Source organism: Dasypus novemcinctus, chromosome 8 (assembly GCF_030445035.2).
Source record: "Dasypus novemcinctus isolate mDasNov1 chromosome 8, mDasNov1.1.hap2, whole genome shotgun sequence".
Classification (NCBI taxonomy): Eukaryota; Metazoa; Chordata; class Mammalia; order Cingulata; family Dasypodidae; genus Dasypus; species Dasypus novemcinctus.
Genome location: NC_080680.1, coordinates 109125927 through 109135587, shown reverse-complemented (window position 1 = coordinate 109135587; position 9661 = coordinate 109125927).

Genomic DNA, 9661 nt, shown 5'->3' with positions numbered 1-9661 from the left:
CTCTTCCTCCCATTCCCCAAACCCAGCAGCCACCATGGCTACCCTTCCCACACCCATTCCACATTTTCTCTGTGGACATTGGATTGGTTGTGTCCATTGCACATCTATGTCAAGTGGGGGCTTAGATTCCACATGGATACTGGATGCACTCCTCCTGCTTTCAGTTGTAGACACTCTAGGCCCCATGGTGTGGTGGTTGACCTTCTTCAACTCCATGTTAGCTGAGTGGGGTCAGTCCAATAAATCAAAGTGTAGGAGCTGAAGTCTGTTGAGGCTCTGGGCCTGGGTGTCTTATTATCAGTCCAGAGATTCAAATCCCCTAAATATATCTTAAACCCCAGCACCAACTACAATTCCAATAAAGTAGCATGCAAGTCTTGTGGGAAGAGATCCCCTCCGAGTTCAATTCCATCATGTAGAAACACCAGCTCCAAAGAAGGGCCATCTGCCATGGCAGTGAACCCCATCTGCCATGACCATAGAACCCGTGGGTCTCTTTATCCCTCAGAAGAACCAATACCTGGGGTTGTATCAAGTGCTTTAAATCATTGCTTAAGCTTATTCCTGACTATTTGAGTTTTATCTGTCATATTTTATTTTCATCACTCTTTTGACACTTTTAGTTACTTTTATTGATATAATCTTCATTTATAGACTCTCTTTCAGGCCTTCCTCCTGCCTTTTCATTTAAGGCTCTAGCACATCCTTTAATATTTCCTGAAAATTGGGTCTCTTGCTTAGAAATTCTCTCAGTTTCTGTTTAACTGTGAATATTCTAATCTCGCCCTGATTTTTGAAAGACAATCTTGCCGAATATAAGATTCTTGGCTGGAAGTTTTTCTCTTGTAGTACTTTAAATATATCAGACCACTGTCTTCTTGCCGCCATGGTTTCTAGTGAGAAATCCTTACCTAATCTTATTGGGTATCTCTTATATGTTATGCGTTGCCTTTCTCTTGCTGTTCTCAGAATTCTCTCTGTCTTTGGCATTTGCCATTCTGATGAGTATGTGTCTTGGAGTTGGTCTATTCAGATTTTTTTGAATGGGAGTACATTGTCCTTCTTGGACATGGATATCTATGTCCTTTAATAAGGCTGGGAAATTTTCTACCATTATTTCTTCAAATATTCCTTCTGCTCCTTTCCCCTTCTCTTCTCCTTCTGGGGCACCCATGATCCATATGTTTGCATGCATTTTGCTGTCCTTTAGTTCCTTGAGACCTTGTTCAATTTTTTCCCTTCTTTTCTTCATCTGTTCTTTTGCATGTTCCCTTTCAGAGACCATTTCTTCAAGTTCACCAATCCTTTCTTCTGCCTCCTCAAATCTGCTCTTATATGATTCCAATGTTTTTGAAAGTTCACTTATTGCACCTTTCAATCCCATAAGATCTGCTATTTTTCTATGTATGCTTTCAAATTCTTCTTTATGCTCATCCAGTGTCTTCTTAATATCCTAATCTCTGTAGCCATCTCATTGAATTTGTTAAGGAGATATGTTTGAACATCTATGATTAGTTGTCTCAACTCCTTTATGTCATCTGGGGGCTTATCTTGTTCCTTGAACTGGACCTTAGCTTCCTGTTTCTTCTCTTTTTTTTAAAAAAAAATTATTTTTATTTATTTCTCTCCCCCCTAACCCCCATTGTCTGCTCTGTGTCCATTCACTCTGTGTTCTTCTGTGTCCTCTTCCATTCTTATCAGGCAGCACTGGGAATCTGTGTCTCTATTTTGTTGCATCAGCTTTCCGTGTGTGCGGCACCACTCTTGCAGGGTGCACTCCTTGTGTGGGGGCATCCCTATGTGGGGGCACCCCTACGAGACATGGCACTCCTTGCACATGGCAGCACTGCATGTGGACCAGCTCACCACACAGGCCAGGAGGCCCTGGGTATCAAACCTTGGACCTCCTATATGGTAGGAGGATGCTCTATCAGTTGAGCCACATCTGTTTCCCAGCTTCCTGTTTCTTGATGTGGATTGTAATTGTTTTGTTGGTGTCTTGGCATCTGGTTTACTGGATTATTTATCCTGGTGCAGTTTTTCTCTTTGTTAGGGTTTCCTGCTGTCTCTCCCTTGCTGGTTGTACAGTAGGAGCCAAGGATGTAGTTGGTGTTATTATAAGCTGTGGAGACTCAAGCTACCCTCATTGCCCAAGGGACCCATGAAGCTTCTCCCAACTTTCTTCTTTGCTGGGGGTAGGACAGAGTCACAGCTATGTGGAATAATCCAAGTCATGCAGGCCTAGACTGTAGTTGCCCAGAGAGACTGATGAAGCTTCACACCCCTTTCTCCCCTGCCTGGGGCAGGGATGGAGCTGCAAGTGTGGGCAGTAATGTATGCAGTGTGGGTTCAAGATGACCATGGTTGCCCTGAGAGACTTCCAATTATTCAGTCTGTGCCAGCCAAAAGTATCTGCAGTTACCTGGATAGGCTGGTGCAGGGCCCACCAGCCTATTTCCTGCCAGAAGTGGGGCTGAAGCCTAGTCTAGGGCTGTAGGCTGATCTGGGTGAAAGAAACCAGTTCCTACCATCACTGTGATTTTCACTCATCCTGACTTCCCCTTATGCTGGGGACAGAGTTAAAATGGTGGCCACTGGCCTCTTTCTGACTTGGACTGATTCACACACTAGCTCTTTCTAGGGTTAAACCTTAGCCAGCTGAGCCTACTAATCAGTTGTCGAAATCAGTAGCCAACCATCTCCTCCTCCCCTTTTTGGGACATTGAGCTTCCAGTTCCAGTCATAGAATATCTCCTGGGGCAGCTTTCACTGCCAGAGTAGGATAGTCACTGGCCTCCGTGGCTTGGCTGCTAATTTCCTGGAGAGGCTGGCACAGGTCCCCCCAGCTTCCTCCCTGCCAGAGGTGGGGCTGGAGCTTAGGCAATGTGACCTGGTTGAAAAGAAGCCAGTTCCTCCCAGCACTGTGATTTTCAGTACTCCCTGGGAAGTGAAGCTTTTAATTCCAGCAGTAGAACAGCTCCCAAGGTGGCTTTTGCCTCCAGTCGAGGATGGGCACTGGCCTCCATGGTGTGGATCACTCTACTTACAAATCTTCTTTGCAGATGGGCAGTCTCTTCCTGCCATTCCTTAAAATATGTTGCAGGATGCTCTTCTGGTCTCTTGAGGCCCCAAACAGGTGTTTCAGCTAGCTCCAGATAGCTCTGGGTATTTACTAATTGCCCTGTAGCAGGAGCTGACTCTAGGAGCTCCTTACTCTGCTGCCATGTTGTTGGTTCTCCCCCAAGCTTACAGTTTTGAAGTCATGAAAATGTCCAAATCTAGGCATCATCTAGGCAATGCTTTCCTCCTGATGACTGGCAGCCAGTGATCCTGGACTCCTCAGTCACATGGCAAGGCACATGGTGGTGTCTACTGGTCTCCCTTCTCTTTGGGGTTTCATTGCTTTTAGCTTCTTGCTTATGTGGCTTTCTCTCTATCTGAATTTCATTCTCTTATAAAGGAGTCCAGTGAGAAGTTTAAGACCTACTCTGAATGACATGGGTTACATCTTAAGATCTTACTCACCGGGAAACGGACTTTGGCCCAGTGGTTAGGGCGTCCGTCTACCATATGGGAGGTCCGCGGTTCAAACCCCGGGCCTCCTTGACCCGTGTGGAGCTGGCCATGCGCAGCGCTGATGCGCGCAGGGAGTGCCGTGCCATGAAGGGGTGTCCCCTGCGTGGGGGAGCCCCACGCGCAAGGAGTGCGCCCGTCAGGAGAGCCGCCCAGCGTGAAAAGAAAGAGCAGCCTGCCCAGGAATGGCGCCGCCCACACTTCCCGTGCCGCTGACGACAACAGAAGCGGACAAAGAAACAAGACGCAGCAAACAGACACCAAGAACAGACAACCAGGGGAGGGGGGGAAATTAAATAAATAAATTAATTAAAAAAAAAAAAAAAAAAAGATCTTACTCACCAAAAGATCCTATTTACAATGGTTCCACATGCACAGGAATGGATTAAACTTTAAGAACATACTTTTCTGGGTTATATACAACTTCAAACCATCACAGTCACACAGAGAGAAAAAAGACAGAGGGGGCAGTCAAAAACCGAAAGTCAATGGAACCTGGAAGAGAAGAGAAGCTGCATGTGTAATGCCATGGGACAGAGGAACCAAGAACCAAGGATTGCTATCGGGCAGCCCCAGAATGCATTCTGAGAGAAAGCATTCCTTAATGACATCTTTATTTGAGCCTTCTGAGAGAAAGCATTCCTTAATGATGTCTTTATTTCAGCCGTCTCCTAGTTTCATAACTGTGAGCCAATAAATTACCATTGTCTATGCCAACCAATTTTATAGTATTTGCTTTAGCAATGAGGAAACTAAAATAGTTTTTGGTGCCAGGATAGCAGGGTGATGTTAATGCAAATAAAAATAAAAATAAAATAAAAATGTGAAAGTGGTTTTGAAATTGGGTAATGGGTAGAGGCTGCAAGAATGGTGAGGTGCTCAAAAGAAAAGTCTAGGTTGCTTTGAAGAGACTGCTGGTAGATGTATGTATGCTAAAGGTAATTCTAATGAGATCTTAGAAGGAAATAATGAATGTTATTGGAAACTGGAGGAAAGGTGATTCTTATTTGAAAGTGGCAGAGAATTTGGTGAAAATGAGTTCTGATGTTGAATGGAAGGTAGAATTGAAAGCAGTGAAGTTGGATATTTAGTTGAGGAGATTTCTAAGCTAAGTGTGGAAGGTACAGTCTGGTTTTTCCTTGCAGCTTACAATGAAATGTGAGATGAAAGGGATAAGCTGAGAAATGAATTCTTAAGCACAAAGAAATCAGAAATTGATGGTGTGGGAAATTCTGAGCCTATCTAGTGTGCTCTGAGACTGTGGCTAGAAGCTACTCTAACAGGGACTTCTCTGAGCTTCTGGAAAGTGAGTTTCCAGAGAATAGAGTTCCATGTGAGGATTTAACTGCACATGGAACCAGTCAGCAGAAGTCAGGATTACAAATGCAGATCTGTGTAAAGTTCTATTGTCTGCTGGTTTGGACTCCTGTGAACTGCAAGCAAAGTCCTTAAGGTTTTTTACAAAATTTGCATGAGAACCACTGCCAGCCTCGATTAAAAGGGACAGAGAAGGGGCGGCCTGATGGAAGAATGACTTCAAGGGCAGAACCATGGAAGCTGAGGTCTAGACTGAAGAGATCACGTCGTGCCTAGAGAGCAGGCCCACTTTATGTATGGAAAGGGCAGGATGACCCCTGAGTCATCTGCCTTGCCATCTGCCTTAGCATATGAAGCGGCCAGGCACTATGTCCTGTTTTTTAGGAAGAGTGCTGTTACCCTAATATCTGGATACTGGGGGGAGGAGGGCGGGTGCGGGCTGTGGCCCTGGGTTTGAGGAGAGCCTGGCCACCACCCCAGGCCTGTGTCCAAGAGTTTGAAAAGGAAAGTCAGCATGAGAGTGACCTATATCCTTTCCTCTTTCTGTAAGGATCTCTTGGTTGGGTGCCCATGGCAAAGGCTAAGGATTTTGCCTGGACACCTTTGGGCATGCTTGCCCTGGCTGGGGCTGTAAAGTAATGCTGGTGTTTGCTAGTTCACTCAGTGCACTCACTTGCTGTGAGATGGACAGATTTGATATATGTGACCCCAAGAAGTTCAAGAACAATGATGGTTTTGAGTTGGCTTTTTAAACTGTAATTTTAGTTTTTAAATGTATGTACATTGAAGCATTTTTCTCCACGGTGAAGGATTTAAATTTCACTACTTCCTGTGATGTGTGTGAATTAAGGGTGAGCATACTGCAAATTTGCTATTTGGCTATTAATAGAGGCTTCTATTTTTGAATAAATGTGTGCTTGATCAATGTCGAGTTAATATCAAATGAAATAATTAAAACTAAGTTCATGGAAGTCTCAAGTCTATGTTGATTCTAGAAAGGAAATATTAGCATTACAAATATAGAGCTAATCTATATGCATTTCTAATCCTGTTAAAACTTAGAAATGCTATAGAGATCAATTCCAATAACCAGAATTCTAAATACAGTTATGGTCAAGTTGTAATCACAAAATCTCTCTAGCCTACAAGTCTATTGATTCATTCAGGTCATTTGGCTAAAGATTCTCTGTGAAGAAATCACTATTTACTATGTGTATTATTTCTCCTTTTGTGTACTTGATGAAGAAATTCAAATTAAAGATAGATAACTAAGGAACGGAGTATAGAGGCTACTTCTCAAAATTCTGTCTGTGATGATCTGATCTTCAATTTTTAGAGTCAAAGGCCAATATTCAGTTAACAAGAATGTTTTGGCTTAAGATGCTATTACTCAAGTAATTTATACTGGTCAACACAATGCACCTAGAGGGTTGCTCTGATTTATTGAACAAGAGTAGTAAAAACCCTCCAGTCTCATTCCTTGTATGAAATCAACTAATGAATGATTAGCCCCTGCCGTTTCTATTATAGCCTTGGGGAAGAAATTCAGAAAGAAGGTAGTTAGGTTCCATGGGCAGAGATTATGGAAAAGAGGATTATAAATGGTACAAATCTTGGTTTTAGATTGGAGCAACTGCAGTTAGCATTATATCCAGTGTCCACCCTACACCCCAAGTTTTCCCTAGGATTGGAAAGATGGAGGTTCCTGTGGTATTTAGGCCAGAAAGAGTCCAGGAATAATATCAAGTCCTCCATAAGCCGCATTGTAAGAAATGAAGATTAGTTTAGTTTTCACATAAAGAAAATATTAATTAATGTAACCTGGCAGCCTACTGCCTCAGTCTCCCACTCCTGGGTTAAGTAGGAACAAAGGAAACCAGCTTAAGCCAGTCCTATAGGCAGTAAAAAAGATGCCCAAGAAAGAGCTAAGTCAATACCAATTCAGCACTAAATTTTATTCCTTATTTGGCAAAGGGGAGCAGGTAAAAACTAAAACGGTTGGAATGTGATGGGGAAGCGGTTAATCACAAACCTTTGCGCAGGAAAGTTAGATCTTCTTGGATAGGCTGTAACCTCTGAAGGATCCCATCTATGGAGAAACAGAGGAAGGGCTTGCCTGCTAGGCTTAGGAATATAAATTGTGTCATTTTTCTTTGTTTGGCACGCCAGCCACTTTTTCTGGTTGTGCTCCCCGTCTTGCAAGATTGAGAATATATTCTTTTCTTCTCCACAATCAGGTGAGCCTTATTTTCTTCCAGAAGAAGATTTCTTTCTTACAACATTCACCCAGACATTTAACAAATATTTATTGTTCACCTACTTACTGTTGGAAACTGTGTTTAAAGTAATGAATAAATGGATATATTTTCTAGTTATTGCTAATTAATGCTATTGAGGTTTTTTTTCAGTGACTTTTTTCTCCCCCACTCCTCATTGTTTGCACTTGCTGTCTGCTTTCTATGTCTACCTGTTGTTTTTTTTTAAGGAAGCACCGGCAAGCAAACCCGGGATCTCCAATGTGGGAGGGAGGCACCCTGTTGCTTGAGCCATCTCCACTCCCTTTTGTGTCTCCTCATTGTGTTTCATCGTTATGTCTCCTCATTGCATTATCTTGCCATGCCAGTCCATCATGTCAGCTTGCTATCTTGCTCATCTTCTTTAGGAGGTACCAGAAACCAAACCATGTAGTAGGCAGGCATGCAACTGCTTGAGCCACATGAGCTTTTGATATTGAATTTGTGTCTATTGATCTTGCTTAAATGCTCTTTCTAACAGTTTGATTATTGATGCTGTTGCCTTTTCTAGATGATATCATTTGCAGATATTGGCAGTTTAATCTCTTCCTTTACAATCCTTATAAATCTTTTTCTTTTTTCCCTCATAATGCAGACCAGAAACTCCAGTATCAGATTAGACAGTAGCAATGATACTACAATTTCATCTTTATCTTTCTCCTGATCTTAAAGGAAGTTTCTTTATTAAGGTTAACTTTGAGGCAGGATTTTAAAAAATACATAAACTTTGCAAAGTTAAGAAATATTTCCTCTATTCTTACTTTATAATGTTTAAAATCAATGTTATAAAATTATTCTTTCGGGGTTACTAGAGCTAAGCATGAGATTTTCTCTTTTAGTCTATTAACTCTATTAATGCACATATAAAAAGTTAAATCACTTTTGCATTCCTGGAATAAACCATGCTGCATCAGGATGTAAGATTTCTAAAAACACTCATTTGATTAGCTCTTATTTTCTTGTATTGCTTATCTAGTTTTAGAATCAATATTACACTAACCTTATAAAATTAGTAGACAACTTTTGAAAATCTTCTAATTTTTGAAACAATTTGTTTTTATCAGGAAAGGCAGTCTCTATGGATTAATATTTATTGATCTATACAATCAGCAATTTTGGCATTTTGTGTTGTTCTAGGAGCTTTGCCATTTTGTCTAAGTTTTCCAATTTGATATCCATATGTTTCCTAATATTTTATTCCAGATTCTGGCTCATAGAGCTTTCTAAAGCGAGAGAGATGAAGTGAGAACTGGGTCAACCAACACTTTTCAAATACATCCTACCACCTCTACCTCCCTGAGTAGGATAAATCTCTCCGACATGTATACTCCGTGACTACTTTATCCACTGATCCTGGCCTGAACTGGACTGTTTGTGGTCCCCCGTGGCTCTCCTATAGTTTGACTTATCTTCCCATAGAGTTCTAAACCGATGTGAGTCATGCTCATTTATGGTACTGGTTTTGGTTAACTACTGTAAGGGGCAAAAGAGAACTCTAAGGGATACAGAGCAAAATTATCTGTAAATGCAGAAAGCAGCTACTGCTCCTAGGGCTGAAGGAAAAGTGAACAAGGATGGAACATAGAAAGAAGGCTCTTGTCCCGTCTGAGATTCAGACCTCTGAGGAGAGAATATTGTTGCCACAGGAGCATACTGCCTGGTGCCGTGGTGAAGAAACTGGACTCCAGTAAGACCCCACAATGTCACAATGTGGTGACAAAGACACTGACTCGGGGGGGGGGGGGGGGACGGGGAGCGGACTTGGCCTAGTGGTTAGGGCGTCCGTCTACCACATGGGAGGTCCACGGTTCAAACCCCGCGGCCTCCTTGACCCGTGTGGAGCTGGGCCACATGCAGTGCTGATGCTTGCAAGGAGTGCCCTGCCACGCAGGGGTGTCCCCCGACTAGGAGAGCCCCAGGCACAGGGAGTGCACCCCTAAGGAGAGCTGCCCAGGCATGCCACACACACGGAGAGCTGACACAGCAAGATGTCGCAACAAAAAAAGAAACACAGGTTCCCATGCCGCTGGCAACAGCAGAAGCAGACAAAAAGAACATGCAGTAAATGGACACAGAGAACACACAACGGGGGTGGGGGGAGGGAAGGGGAGAGAAATTTAAAAAAATAAATCCTTAAAAAAAAAAAAGACACTGACTGGAACCATCGCCAATATAATGGCAAAGACACTGGTGCTGAATAGGGAAACTGGCATGCTAATGTGTTTACTCAAGGAGAAAAAAAAAAGTTCCCTTTTTCTCTCCCAGCCTTGCAATGTCCTTCAAGCACCCTCTATTGGCAGAGCTTAACATACATCTACTTTGGTCGTCACTGTGTCTTTAATGCCCACAACAGTTCTTGGCTCATAAGAGAAATTCAATAAATATTTACTGAGCCAACGATAGATACTATTTTTTAAGACAAAGTTCACAGCATTGCTATATAAGCCCATGCAATATTTGGGACATATTTTTACTGA